Source organism: Plutella xylostella, chromosome 28 (genome assembly GCF_932276165.1).
Source record: "Plutella xylostella chromosome 28, ilPluXylo3.1, whole genome shotgun sequence".
NCBI classification, from domain to species: Eukaryota; Metazoa; Arthropoda; class Insecta; order Lepidoptera; family Plutellidae; genus Plutella; species Plutella xylostella.
In genome coordinates this window covers 1,179,356-1,195,438 of record NC_064008.1, presented here as the reverse complement: position 1 = coordinate 1,195,438, position 16,083 = coordinate 1,179,356, and the positions used below count along the sequence as shown (strand labels likewise).

The 16,083-nt window shown below is 38.2% G+C and overlaps 1 protein-coding gene and 1 non-coding gene across 2 annotated transcripts in view; both read left to right on the top strand.

The window, feature by feature from the left end:
• Positions 1 to 16,083, top strand: part of LOC105398324 (facilitated trehalose transporter Tret1) — a 74,900-nt gene that overhangs the window by 1,063 nt on the left and 57,754 nt on the right. The window lies entirely within an intron of this gene.
• Trnag-ucc lies at positions 14,965 to 15,036 on the top strand. Its single transcript has one exon. It is a non-coding gene; the product is annotated as a tRNA-Gly (tRNA).

Below are 16,083 nucleotides of genomic sequence, written 5' to 3'. Positions count from 1 at the left end.
CCCGTATCAGTCACCTACTGCTGGGAAATATAGATCTCCTGTATTTGAACTGGGGTTTTTTCCACAATATCCACGCATGACAAGTGGGATAGAAGTATCACCCAACAAATACAATCGCGAGAAATGAACAAGTTCCACGTGCGGTCGCCTGTGCCTAAAAGTATACAGGCGGAGTTTTTAAAATATCGATCCCTGATGATGAAGGGACCAGCTACATCTGTTTTAAATCCGGGGACGTGTTGTGTGTGATGTGTGTAGCAGTGGTGTTTATGTGGATGTGCTTGAGCAGCATGAGAGCTTGAGATCGCTATTTTAAAAACTCCGCCTGTATAGGTGCTTTTAGTCGCAGGCGACCGTACAAATTTATGATTTAAAATTACCTTTTTAACCGACTTCAAAAAAAGGAGGAGGTTCTCAATTCGTCGGGATATTTTTTTTTTTTTTTTATATTTTTTTTTATGTATGTTCACCGATTACTCCGCCGTTTATGAACCGATTTTGAAAATTCTTTTTTTGTTGTATTGGGTTGAGCTTCCAGGTGGTCCCATTTTTTTTTCAGAATTTTATCTTACCCCCAAGGGTGGGTAAAGGGGTAAAAACAGGGTATGAATTTCAATTTTGGGCACATATTAACCGATTCTAATGAAATTAAGAACGTAAATATAGTTTTTATAACAAAAAAATATGATGGTGACCTTGAGCTGATCTGATGATGGAAACGGAAGGCAGTCAGGGGAACTCCTCAACGGTATATAGCAACTACTTCGTGTTTAGGCTTGAATGATTCGTATTGATTAGTAGGACATTTTGGTATCATTTGCACCTTACTTTTGATTGAAAATTATTACAAATAAACTAAAAACTATTAAATAAAATAATAATTAAAAAAATTAAAAAACCGACTTCAAAAAACCACTAAAATGTAAGAAATAATTTAAGGTTTACACAAATTCTACTCGTATGAGACAGTACAAATATACCTAAGCAGGAACTGTTCTTTTTTGAAGTTGGTGCCATATTTCTTCAGATTACTTTGTCACCGCTGTTTTTTTGAAGTCGGTTTTTTTAGGTAGTTATTTATATTCTGGCGTACTTATATAAAGCTAGCCTTTTCCGTTTAGGAGAAATTTAGTGCTTTTGTTACTTGAACTTTTTCATTGCTCGTGAGTGTCTATCAAGACCTGAGGACCAAAATAAATATATACAAAAATACTTCCGGGTTTTTTCCTTTTTCTTTGAACTTTACTACACAGTATCATGGGTCATTTATCTGCTCAAGGGAAAATCCAAAAAAAGCCATTGTAAAGACCTAATTTCTCGCCCCAAATATGAGTCAAATTAGATGTGACAAACTCAAGGCTCAAGCCTCGGCTCTTTTTGCCGTTTCAACTCGTAAAATGCGAGGAATAAATTAAGTTTTTTTACGGACAGACATAATAGCATTTCTTTTGTTATGTCATTGCAGTTTTATGGGACAGCTTAGGATTTGTAATGTCTCTGAAATCATTATCGTTACAGTAATTGAAAAACCTTTCGGCACAGACTGAGGCAAAGTAAAAAGTTGAGGTATTTTTAATATTGTAGGACGTAAGTATAGAAGAATTTTAATGCCTATGTTAAATAATTTCCAAAAGCGCGAAAGGGTATTTGGTTTAATTAATAAAAGCAGAAATATTCGACATCTGGTCTGGGGAGCGTAAATTCATTACAGAAAGTTAAAAGCCTGGTTTAATTTTAATGGAATCTGAACATTTTATGCTGATATTAAAATGTAACAATGGACAATTACTTAACTATTTACCAGCCTTTTAAAATTCATAATAATGTGGTTGGTACGGTTTAAGTTCGTATGTAGGTATACCAATGTCAAAATTATAAGTTAAGAACAATATTGAGTACCTTTTAGCAATGAAAACTTAAATCATGATTTAAATAAGTAGGTACTTACGTTTACATTTTTTGGTGAAATTCACCCTTAGTATGGTAGGTTAATGTACTATGGTAAAAAGTAAAGTTCTAGAAAAAAATATTATTAAACTAACGATGTACTAAAAGACTTAAAAGAACACTATTCTACTATAATTGAAAAAATATGCGTCAAAAGGCTATGCAGAATAAATGTTACTCAGAATATATTGCCCACTGTGAAGAAAATATTATGTAGTCTGAGCCTATCTGAAACCTAGTTAAACATTGTGAGATATGGCGTTTCGACTTTCTCCGTGTTCGGCATCATAAGGGTCACAGTGACAGTTAAATAAGGTCCATTTTTCTCTCCACCTTTATTTGCAAGGTGCGGGTGCCTATATAAATAGAGTGAGTCGCCCGCGCGCCTCAGTTGGTTTTTGATTTTTGAAGTGAACACTTCGGCAAAATGGCTCAATGTAGCCACGGTTCTCGTCGGCTTCGCTCCGACGGGGAAAAATATAATATTTAATTTGCGGAGTCCTCGCTGCCGGGAGCTGTAGCGTGATGCGGACCAGGCGGCGCGGGGCCTGCCGGCTGCTGCGCACGCAGCCATTGCTGAGGATTTCGCAACGAAGGTTTGAGTTGATAAGCCGTGAGTAAAATGCTATTATTTACTGCTTTTAAAAGCTCAGCCACTGGTCATAATGCTCCGGCGCTTGGGGTTTTTATCCCACGCAGTAGGGTCCGATTCAATAGTCGTGGTGATGATTGATCACATATTCCGGTCCTACTAGTGGCGCTTGAGCTAGATTCTTACATTAATGACCGCTTTAAGTAAAGCATATGTTAATTTTATACAGGAAAAAATAATAAAAATATATTTTTCTACCCTCAATTTCTAATATTTTTAGAAAACAGTTGATAAAAACTTTGCTATTACAATAATGCACTTACAGCTTATGTAAGGCTTTACAAACAGGAGCTTTCCAGGACCGTCATAGGATTTTTTACAGGAAGTACGTGGCTCCGAGTTTCAGTATGTTGGGACATTGTGGCATGTGCGGCGAGTAATGTGATCCGCCGGTACCTACCCGCTGAGGGTAGGCAGGCCGATTCGGTGAAATTGAAGTTTCGTGTAACCTGCACCCGGCCCTGTGCTCCTGCGCTGGCCGCCGTCTCGTGCCACCTGCATCGCAGCGTACACCCGGTCCTGGCCCTGGCCACCGGTTTGTGGTACCTGCATCGCTGCATAGACCCAGCCATGCACTCCTGCCCTGGCGGCTGTACACCCGGTCCTGGCCCTGGCCACCGGTTTGTGGTACCTGCATCGCTGCATAGACCCAGCCATGCACTCCTGCCCTGGCGGCTGTACACCCGGTCCTGGCCCTGGCCACCGGTTTGTGGTACCTGCATCGCTGCATAGACCCAGCCATGTACTCCTGCCCTGGCGGCTGTGTTGTCCCACCTGCATCGCTGCGCACACCTGGCACTCCTGTTCTGGTTGCCAGATCCAAACGCCCCCTGTCTGGGAAGAGATTTTATGCTCAGCGGAACCGCCTGCACTATTGCTAGCACGGTCATCATCATCATCAGCCATAATTATGAGTGACTTATTTAGAAGGTATCGAGTAACGTGCGCTATTCATCAGTGATTATGGCATATGCAGACGAACGTTTACTGCCAAGGTTGGTCATGTTAGCCATACAAGGGCACACCAACGAAGCATGAGTAACCACCTGCAGTCGCCGTAGCCGCATCGGCATGGATGACGACAAATCGGGTAACGTGCACCGCTTCTAAAAGTGTTATAGCACTTCAATTTGATACCTCCGCTGAGGTAGGGTATTCTATTAAAGCAGCTTTCTTCTGAACTCCCCAAAGTGACCTGTAGACTGCTCCTGGGGATAGTTGTGCAATCAATTTTTTATTTCGATGTCTCTGCTGAAGAAACTGTCTAATGCAGCTTTTGTTCTAAACTGCCTAAAGATCATTGGACTGCTCATGGGAATGGTGACGCACGGTAAGTACAGGAACGTTACTCTATACTGATGAGAAACGAACGAACGAGAGCTGTCGTGCAATCGGCACGTTTAATACATACAAACAGATAGAGCGGCTCGCGCCGCAGTGCACTGAAAGTTCGTTTTTCGTCATATAAAGTGACCCCCCAGACACTATCTTAAGTGTCATGACACATCGGCAGATTCCAGCTTTGAGTCTTTTCTTTTCTCGGCTGTGAGCAAAGTGAATCCCACCGGCGAGTGTTCAACCTAAAAGCACTGAGCTAATTCCTGATTTCGTGAAAGTCGCTGTTGCTATACCATACCGCTTCACAAGTTACCGAATTTATTATAATCCTACTGTCGGGTAATCATGATCGGAGTGTCATCGCGGTTTCTGAGTGGCACTATATTAGCTGTCTTACTTATGTCCCAGTGGATTGTGAGTGTGTATCCGAGCTCTTTGTTGAAAAATGCGTGAACCTCCTACGCAGCAGCTGTCTACTAGTTGTGTATCGAATAAATCGAGTAACGGTGCTCTTGCACGAGACGACTACCTTTTGGTAAAATTATAACTTCCACTATTCTGGGAACATGCATATACCTACTGTGTACTGTGTATCACATCACGTGTAGCCGCAGCCCTACTCAATGTACGGGGCTAGATAATAAACAATGGCAGTCGTCATTAAATTTCTATGAATTTCGAAGGTCATCATTTGGAGCACAATCCAAAGGGTGAAAGTACCTATTCATGCCTAAACGGCTTCTCTAATGAAAATGTATTTTTAATTCGATTCTGGCGCAAACGTTTCATAACTATTTTTCAACACTGTATCTGCTGAAACTACTTAGACTGACTGGTTAAGATGCAGACGTGCCGTTTTCACAATTCCATTCTGAGTAATCCTCAACTGTTTTATGGATCTTTCAGTTAGTTACGTACCTAGTTACCTAGTAAAAAATTACTTGTGTCATGCCCGTACTCGCATCTCATTTAGGAGCTCTCTGGCCTCTAGCTGAAGGCTAGAACTGGTATATATATCTACTAAGCTAGTACAGAGTTATAACCGGGCAGCGGTGACGTGGTAGCTGCTTGATTTATTAGAGTTTGCGGAAAACTTTCTAAATAAGTAATAATTATTAGTCATAATATTAACTCTTCGCAGTTCTTTCAGAATGCAATACCAGGTCGCTGAAGTAGGTAACCTTCCTTAGCTGGACAACAACAAGCCTTTTTGTTTTAAAGAATGTCACAGTTATTGGCCGTTCCACTGTCATATCGATGTCCAAGGACTGTTTCTTGGGTATAGCTAACTACCTAAGTTTACCTATAGATAGCCGCAAGCTATCTGCTGTTGGCGAACTGTCAGTTCTGATTGATAAGTCAGGCTCGAGGTGGCTCGTCCAACTGTCCATGTTCCCGCCACCATGATTGTTGCTTCCACAGATTAGAGAGTCTATGTTGGCTGTCGTTGCATCAGGTCTGATCAGGTACAACTAACATCTTTACGTACCATCTTTATTTAATCGAGCTATTTTATTTTGTTTTATCCAGGTTGACTTGATGGTTTCAAAATCGAACCTACAACAATGTAAGTAGGTACCTACCTACGTACCTTTGAAGTTGCAATAAGGCGAAGCCTTAAGGTTTTGGCCGAGACCTGCCCTTAGTGTTGACGAACATACCTAAAGGTGACCTTGTTAATGTTTTTCATATGAAGTGCTGAACATTTTACTTATCCTGGTGGCATGACTGATCATTTACTTACCCAGTTAAGACATGTTAGCCGGGTTTCATTTATCAACTATTATAATTGTTATTGTTGTGTTAATCAATCTTTATTAATTGATGTCATCTACCAAGGAATGCTGCCAGAGCTCATAATATTCACACATGATGATACAGAATGATAGTAGCCCACAAAATGGGTGCAAAGGCTCATAAAATAACTTTCCTTCCTAGTAGGACTGCACAGGAACTCGTTAACCGTTCTGAATGTAATGAATATGGTGACCTGCATCATGTTTTGAAAAACTGAATACTTAGTTATCCGCCAGTGTCACAGCCTTCATCTAATATTTTCCAGTAGCTGATGAGGCTGAGATATTTAGTAAAATTATCTTCCCTTCAAGCACCACTCCTCGTTCCAAGGACTAGATGCCGCGCCAGGTGTTGCAGGCCGTGTCGTCGTACAGGGCTGACTGAGCAGGTTCTCGAGGCTCCAGGGTCGGCTGCTGTATTTCTGAGGTCAGTCCAGAATTACATACCCTAGTCAGCATGTGCTGACCTGAGCCCCAGCGGCCTGGATCGATATTCTACATTTTACAGCTTTTAAATATTGTTGCAAAGTATTTCACTGGTTCCATCCATTCGGCTAGTGTATGTTAAAAATATTGCTCAATATTGATTTTGATCAATAATTACTTATAAGTATTGCTTTCGAAGAGGCACTGTGTGTATCCATATGTATAAATACCTACCTATATGTATAGGTACATACCTTCCATAACTTTCTGACAAGTCAGGAATAATAAGGAAGTACTTAAGTCTTATGTATACTTATACCTTTCTTTTTAGTATATCTATTACCTAGAAATCTATGCATTATAAATTTATAGATTCAAATATTTATCTACTGATATACTCATCAGTAGCTTATGGGTCACAGTTGGTTTTCTCTCCACCATGCGATAATAAACACATCTCACAATGTTTAACTAGGTTTCAGATAGGCTCAGACTACATAATAGACGCATTTTTCCTGAAATAAAAATGACATATTATGTATCTAGCCTATCTGAAACCTAGTCATTTCTGCATGGTGATATTACAACTGAGGCGCGCGGGCGACTCACTCTATTTATATAGGCACCCGCACCTTGCAAATAAAGGTGGAGAGAAAAATGGACCTTATTTAACTGTCACTGTGACCCTTATGATGCCGAACACGGAGAAAGTCGAAACGCCATATCTCACAATGTTTAACTAGGTTTCAGATAGGCTAGATACATAATATGTCATTTTTATTTCAGGAAAAATGCGTCTATTAAATGTGACCCTAAATTTTTCTGGAACTTTATTAAGAATAAAAAGAGCAGCAATGGACTACCTAATAGTATGGTATATGGTGATCAATCAGCCGCCAATGTTCAAGGTATTTGTGATTTGTTTAACAATTTCTTTCAATCGGTTTATGAGAAACCTCCTCCATCGTCGATAGAACCGGACCTCACTCACATTGATTCAAAGTTAGATATATCGAAAGTCATCCTAAATGAGGATAAGGTTCTAATATATCTTAAAAACATTAATATTAACAAGTATGGGCCCTGATGGCATTCATCCCCTTTTTCTGGTCAACTGCGCTAGTGTTTTATACATACCTATAACTATTATATTCAATAAATCACTTTCACAAGGTATATTTCCCGCTATTTGGAAGAGAACGAACATAATTCCAATTTTTAAAACAGGTAGTAGGCATAAAGTCACTGATTATCGCCCAATTTCAAAATTATGAGTCCTTGGAAAATTGTTCGAAAAAATTATTTACGACATTATTTATCCCCTTATTCGTCCAACCATAATCAACAACCAGCACGGCTTCGTGTCTGGTCGATCAGTGGAAACTAATCTCTGCAAGTTGACCCATACTGTACTGAAGGCTATGGAGGATGGTCATCAAGTGGACGTTGTCTATACTGACTATTCCAAAGCGTTCGACAAACTATCACATTTTCATTTGTTGCGTAAACTGGAAGCAGTCGGTATACATGGGGACCTTCTACGTTGGCTCGAATCTTACCTAAGTAATAGATGTCAGGCTGTAGCTATAAATGGATTTACTTCTCCGTTTGTGCCAGTCCACTCTGGTGTACCCCAGGGCTCACATTTGGGTCCTCTGTTATTTAATATATTTATTAACGATATATTATATTATCTACATCATTCAGATTGCTTGCTCTATGCAGATGATAAAAAGATATTTAAAATAATCAGGGAGCCTCAGGATTGTACCAATTTGCAGAGTGATCTCAATAATTTATGTGTCTTTTGCTCGGTGAACCATTTGTCTCTGAATGTCTCCAAATGCAATGTTATATCCTTTTCTCGCAAAACTAACACCACGTTTACTACTTATTATCTCAATGGCCAAAATATACAAAGGGTAGATAGGGTTCGGGATTTGGGTGTCATTCTGGATGAGAAGATGTCTTTTGTTCCCCACATTGAGCATATAACCAACAAGGCTTATAGTATGCTGGCCTTTGTGCTCCCATCATGTAGGGACTTCAGAAATCCAGCAACTTACAAAATTTTATTTTTTGCGTACGTAAGGAGTGTGCTGGAATTTGCCTCTGTTATTTGGAGTCCTCAGTATCACATCTATATTAATATGATTGAAAAAATTCAAAATAAATTTATTAAATATGTTAACTTTAGATTATGTGGTGATGAAAAATTTAAGCTCACTTCACTTCAAACTCGAAGAATGCACAGTGATATTATGTTCTTGCATAAGATTATTAACAATTTGTTGGATACACCTTTTCTATTGAGTAAGATTAACTTTAATTGTCCGGCTAAGTTAACTAGATCATCTTTAACGTTTTCAATACCAAATGCTAAAACGAATTATTCTCAGAATTCTTTTCTTATCAGAGCTAGTAAATTACATATGTAATAAAGTTTGTAAAGATTTAGATTTATTTATGCTATCAAGCAATGTTCTCAAAAATAGATTAAATAACTTACGTACTGACTGACATACCTTATTTAAAAATAGATAAAATAACTTACATACTGACTGACACACCTAATTTAAGTTATTCTTAATGTTTTTTTTGTATATATGTCGCAGGCAACTGGTTTAATCTCCTGTCTGATTGAACCACTAGCCCGTTCATTGGATGGCGCTGTTCAGTTGTATGACTAGACCGAACGTTGATTGTACAAGCGTCACAAAACGTCCAACTAGTTAGCTGACTTAAAATCAGTCAGGTGGTGAATAAAACAAATATGGCGTCTAACAGCTAACAGCTGACACAAAAAGCACCTATATTGTTAGTTTTTTGCAAATAAATTAGCTTTAAAGTGGGTTATTTGTGTTAAAATAGTGTGACAACATGGATTTACCTATTATTACGCCGCGGGCGGATAGTTTCAAAGAAAAAAAGTGGCGAAACTGGATAATTATGAACAACAATATGAAGGTACGTTTATTGTTATTGTTTAGTTAATTTGTGAGATAAGAGCTTTGTAACATAGTCTTTTTGTTGACTCTTGTCTGGTGATGTTCACCCTAACCAGACATTACAAAGTTGCTATACTATATCCCATTCAACGACTTCGCTGAATGACGCTCAGTCAAGATGTCGAACGTTACAATCAACGACTTGACGAGTTGTCCTTTAGTCATACAACTGAATAGCGCCATCCAATGAACGGGCTAGTGGTTCAATCAAACAGGAGATTAAACCAGTTGCCTGCGACATATACATACATACATACATACATACACGCTCACGCCTGTCTCCCAGAGGGGTAGGCAGAGATTACAGATTTCCACTGGGCACGATTCTGACACACCTCTTTCGCTTCTTCCACATTCATACATCTGCGCATACATGCTCGTCGGTTACGGGTACTCTTAAATTGGCCTTTTTTCAGTATGTCGCCAATCTGGTCGACATACGTCCGTCTAGGGCGACCCCTCCCGACTCTTCCACTCACTTTCGCTCTATATATTTCCTTTGTCACTCTTTCATCATTCATTCTTTCCACATGTCCAAACCACCGAAGCATTCCTTTCTCAACTCTTGTCACTACATCTTCTTTCAGACCACACTTTTCTCTTATATAACTATTTCTTAACCTGTCATTCAGAGTCACACCTAACATACTTCGCAGAGAGCGCATCTCTACCGCATTTAATCTACTTTCATGCTTCTTCTGCCATACCCAACTTTCACTGCCATACATCAATGTCGGCACCAACACGGCATTGTGAATAGCCAGCCGTGCCTGTTTTGACACGACCTGACTCGCCACAATGGAGTGAAGGGCCCCATTCACTCTATTTCCAGCATTCACTCTTCGCTCTATATCCTTATCACATCTTCCATCCCTACTAAATAACGAGCCCAAATACACGAACTCGTCCACTTGTTCCACATTCACACCATCAATTTTCAACTCACACGTCGTTCTACTTTCTTCTCTTTCAAACACCATCACTTTCGTCTTGCTCACATTCACTTTCATTCCTTTCTCCTTCAAAGAATCATTCATAACAGTCACCATATTTTGCAGTTCCTCTGCCGATGGTGCAAATAAGACTTGATCATCGGCGTACAGAAGGCATCTGATGACTAACTCACCCATACTTAAACCACATTCTTCTTCTTTCAATCTTTGTAAACAACTGTCCATGAACAGATTGAATAGCCACGGAGACGCTACACAGCCCTGTCGTACACCCTTATGGATGCCGAACCAGTCCGTGCAGGCCCCGTTGATCCTAACACAAGCACTAGAAGTCACATAAAGTGATTTCAGTGCTCGTATTAGCTCACCGCTCAATCCGAACATAGACAGTGTTTTCCACAACTCATTCCTCGCCACTCTGTCGTAGGCCTTCTCCAAATCAAGGAACACGCAGAAAACTTTCTGGTTTTTAGCCAGAAACTTTTCTGCTACCATGCGCATGGAGAAGACCTGGTCCGTGCATCCCATCCCCTTTCTAAATCCCGCTTGCACATCCCAGATTCTTTCTTCAGTTTCTTTCATAACTCTTTCAGTCAACACTTTAGCATAGAGTTTACCGACAATGCTGAGGAGACTGATCCCGCGGTAGTTTCTGCAATCCTGCTGTGAACCCTTTCCCTTGTATAGTGGGACAATAACGGCCTTGCACCAGTCACCTGGTACTTGACCTCGTCTCCAACATATATTAAAGAAAAGCCACAGCAGGCTTGCTACTAGCCCTTCCCCAGCCCTCAGCATTTCCATTGTAACTCTATCATACCCAGCAGCCTTACCTACTTTCATACTTTTCATCGCTTTCATGATTTCATCCATACTGATCTCGCTTTCTGATTCTTTGTCCTGAGAAGGATCGGATGTACTAGACACCGACGCCTCCTCAGAAACATCACATTCAAACAACTGCTCAAAATATTCCTTCCATCTCTTCAGAACCAATGTTTCGTCGTTTAAAATACATCCATCCTCATTTCGCACTACATTCATCTTCGATTCCTCTGATTTCCCTCGGGCAGTTCTGACAAATTTCCAGAACATTTTTACATTGGCCCGAAAGTTATCAGAGAATCTTTTATCATTCATCTCCTTTCTTTCCTGCTTTTTCCTTTTAACAATTTCTTTCACTCTCTTCTTCAAATTACGAAACAAAGATTCTTTTCTCTCAATCTCATCATTCATACAATTACTAGCTTTGGCAGCTAGAATATCCAGCCATGCTTTCTTCTTAGCATCCACCATCATTCGTACTTCATCATCCCACCAGTAAGTATTTCCTTTCCTGTCATTCTTCTTCTTGCTTATGCCACATACTTCGGTAGCCGCATCAACTAACCCTCTTTTCATTCGATCCCACACATACTCAAAATCCCATTCTTCCATATTTTCCGCACTCATGTCGCTAAATTTTTCTTTTAGATTACTAAGATACTTTTCTTTCACACACTCATCTCTTAGTCTCTCTACTCTTATACGCTGTTTTTTGTATATCGGTAGGTTAATTAAAATTAAAATATACTTATATATATATATATATGTTTTAAACTGTCTTAACTATCTAAGTTATATTATAAGTGGAAACTGTTTTTGGTTTAAGTTATAATTTTCTGTCTAAATTATTTTTTTATATGTAACTGTTGGTTTTCCATAAATAAATAATAAATAAATAAATAAATAAAATATGGAACCACATTGGCGCCCACCGTGTAATTACATTGGCGACCAACGTGGGCCTACATTGGCACCCAACGTGGGACACATTGGCGCCCAACGTGGGACACATTGGCGCCCAACGTGGCAACTATAGCAAACCAATTTATTTTGAGCTCATTTTGTTGTCTTACTGTACTTATTAAGTTCTATTTGTATGATTTATGTTAACAGCATAGGTATTTTATATTTTATCGGAGCAGCGGTTTTTAATGGTATCGTTTGTAAGAATTTGCCCTGTCAGGATTAAGTAAATAAAAAAAAAACACAACTATATATTTGAGAGCTATATTCTTTATTATCAGAGTAAAATCTATAACCAAGGCAAAACATAGTACCTAATTATGATTTAAATTTAAATACATTTAAAATTATCATCATCACCAATAACATTTTACAGCTATCAACAGAGACAGAAGCTCTTAACCCCTTTCAATTTACGATGACCGCAATCTTATCCCACATCATTCACAATGTGTACTGAAACACATAAATAGTTACTACGTTCCAAACATGGTCGCATTTTCGTCGGCCGTGAAAAGGGACCTATAATTTTTCATGACGGTCTCTCCCCCCCCCCCCCTTACCTCCTGACCTTGCTTGCGTCTCGGTCGCCCTAAAATCGGCGCCATCTTTGTAACGAAAGTTAAGGTTCAAATTGTTCGGACACCATGCCATGGGGTCTTTGTCTGGTTTTCCATTTAGATTCTGTTATCGATTATCGAAGTAATGTTGAATAGAATTTGGCTTTACGTACAATTTTATGGTTAAATTGTTGGTTTAACTAAATTTTTGTCTAAGTACAACAAATGTTATGATGAATGTTAGTATGTTATCTTTGATTATAACATTTTTGACCTATGATAAATTTTATAAGATCTAATCTGTTATTTAAGAATTTGGTAAACATACATAATATGTGTATTTTGAATAACATTATCATCATGCGTGTAATTTAAAAATATATTTTCAGGTATTTTTTTGTAGAACGTGATTTGTAGCATTTTAAATAATATAAAGACACTGAAAGGGTGGCTTTTAGCCTTTTAGCCGATTAGGCATTCAGGTCGGAACTACAAAAGGAAGGTTAGTCATTAATCAGAACATCACAATCCATTTATAATTTCTTTTCATTCGCTTCTATCGTTAAATTGTTAACGTTTGATTTGTCATCTTTTGTTCCGATTTAATTTCAAATTATGATGGATTATTTTAAAAGGTATTATATGCTATTTTAGGGTACAGTTATATCAGTCCTTTTCTTAAAAAATTGCTCTACAAGGTATTGCAAAACTGGTATGCTAAGCCGAAAGGGGGTGACCTACGGGTCATTCTGAACAACTTAAAAAGTCATGTGACCAACAAAGTTTCTATGTGAAAGGAGTTTTATTTGTGAATTTTTAAACAATGTAGAATAAAAGTTGTTTCGAATGACCCTTTGAGTTACCCCCTTTTGGCTTAGTGTACTCTTTCTGAAACACCATGTATACTTAATACATTCCAAGTACCTATTGGGCAACCGATATTGCACCACCGCCGGTAGCGGTCTCCCACGGACAGGTTTGAGGGCAGGCGGGGAATGCCGAGCTTCGTCTGTCATGCCATACTAGTACTAAATATTATATAATACTAGATGTTCCCGCGAGCGTCGCTTCGCCTTAAAAAGTTTTCCCGTGGGAATTCAGAGATAAAAAGTAGCCTATGTTCTTTCTCAGGGTCTAGACCAGATGTAAACCAAATTTCATTCAAATCCGTTCAGTAGTTTTGGCGTGAAAGAGTATCAGACAGACAGACAGACCGACAGACAGACAGACAGACACAGTTACTTTCGCATTTATAATATTTGTTAGGATGTAATACCTACTAAAAATTATGAACAAGAATGTTTCAGAAGAAAACAGCTGGACTAATTTTGGTGAAATTTTGTAAGTAGGAAGCTGATGTTAATCCAGGCTTTCTCACGCTTTTAAGGCAAAGCGGAGCTCGCGGGCAACAGCTAGTTAGTTAATAAAATGATTTTAGTAATTATCTATAGCTTTTAAAAAATATGTTATCATCATCATATTTCCTTAAAACAAAAATAATCGTCGATAATCCTTCCAGAAATTAATTGATTTGCTTTTTTATTTTAAATTAATAGGATTAATAAGGAATTGAACAGAATTGAGCACAATTTTATAACAAAATAACATTATTTATTTTGCACAATTAAAGAAAAATACCTACAACAGAACAATAAACCGTTCTGTTTCTGTTTAATATTTCGGATGACTGTTAATTAATCAAACAAAGCTTCGGGAAGTTATTAATTCTTGAGCTGTTTCTGCGGCAAATAATTACAATTATGAAGTTTGACTGAAAGTTAATTGCTCCAGTTTTAGTTCCGAAGACATTCGGAGTTTACGTTTAGGTGAATTTTATTGCATAGTATTTAATTAGATAGATACGAGTAGATAGAATATTCTTGACGACCGAATGGCGTATTGGTTAGTGACCCTGACTACTGAGCCGAAGGTCCCGGGTTCGATTCCCGGCTGGGGCAGATATTTGTTTAAACCACAGATATTTGTTCTCGGGTCTTGGATGACGTCGATGGCCCGTAAAATGGCAATAGACCCGCCCCCTGTTACATTGGGACTGACATAAACACTGGCGAAAAGTGGGTGCTTATATATATATTTAATTAGCTTCTTTGTTGTTTATGTAGGCAGATAATAAGTTTAACACAGTAGATATTAGTTGGTTTATCAGTCGACTTAACAGAACAATATTACTTAAACAAACATACATTCCAAGATTTTGGGTTATTTAATGGCAGTATTTTGTTTTTTTATCAAAACACTATTGATGAGAACGTAGGTAAATTGTATTATTTTATTCAAACCGTTCACTCTAAATAAAGATGTCGGTACTGACTTAAATAAATATACTATATATCTTCTGAATTATAAAATAGTATGCTGTGAACACTTGACTACACAAAATACAATGGTAGAAAGCCAACAGTCGCGCGCTGTATAAATAAAATACAATTAGTGATGACAATAATGGAAATATTGTATTTGACATCTCTATCACATGCGTTGGTGGTGTAATGGTCAGCATAGTTGCCTTCCAAGCAGTTGATCCGAGTTCGATTCTCGGCCAACGCATATTTTTGCAAAAAGGGTGTAGGTATGTGGGTATAATATACAAAGTGCCAATTTCTCCATTCTCGGTTAGAGCATAACCAGGTAATATGGTTGACTTTTGACACATCTGTCATGAATTTTGTATGGAGATGACGTTTAATTTATAAATCAATCCCTGTCGGTTAGATAACCGACTATGGAGAAACTGGCACTAAGCCACAAGAGGGTGACTCTGAAAGTCACTCTTCATCTTTTAATCAGCCACTTTTTACGTTCGCGCAAAAAAACCTTATAGTGAAAGGTCACGTGACTAACAAAGTAAAAAAAAAAACAGGCACTCACGCCTTGTACTAATGTACTCCCTTGCGGGGTAGGCAGAGGTGCATTGCTGCACCCAATTTTTGCCAGAGTGTTATGTTAGTCCCAATGTAATAGGGGCTCTTCTAAGACCCGAGAACAAATATCTGTGTTTAAACAAATATCTGTCCCAGCCGGGAATCGAACCCGGGACCATCGGCTCAGTAGTCAGGGTCACTAACCACTACGCCATTCGGTCGTCACTAACAAAGTTTCTACATAATATAGAGATACCAAATTAAGGGGCTAACTACTTTTGAAACACGCTGTCTAATAATGAGACAGTCCTGCATAATGGGTACATTTTAGCCAGGTACGACCAGGGTTATTATGAATTTATTATTATTTTGTAATATTTTTGAAGAAGCACGTTGCTGATGTTTTTATTCTAGTATTTGACCATGTATATTACAGTAAAATCTATGTTTTTATTTTTATATTTTTATTTTTATTTTATTTATTTATTAGGTTCACCAACATCAGTTACATTATACAATCACTGTTTTAAAACTAGACTTAAAACTAAATGCACTGATAATTATAGGTGTACACTACATGTAAAATTAAGGCTTATTCTAAACTGACATACGTATTAACTTACTTATATATCGATCTATATTGACGAAGCATGTTGTTATGATTATTTATTGTTTGAATTTTCAATTTTTTTTTTGCATGGTTGAATAATAATTATTACTGTGAATTTAAATA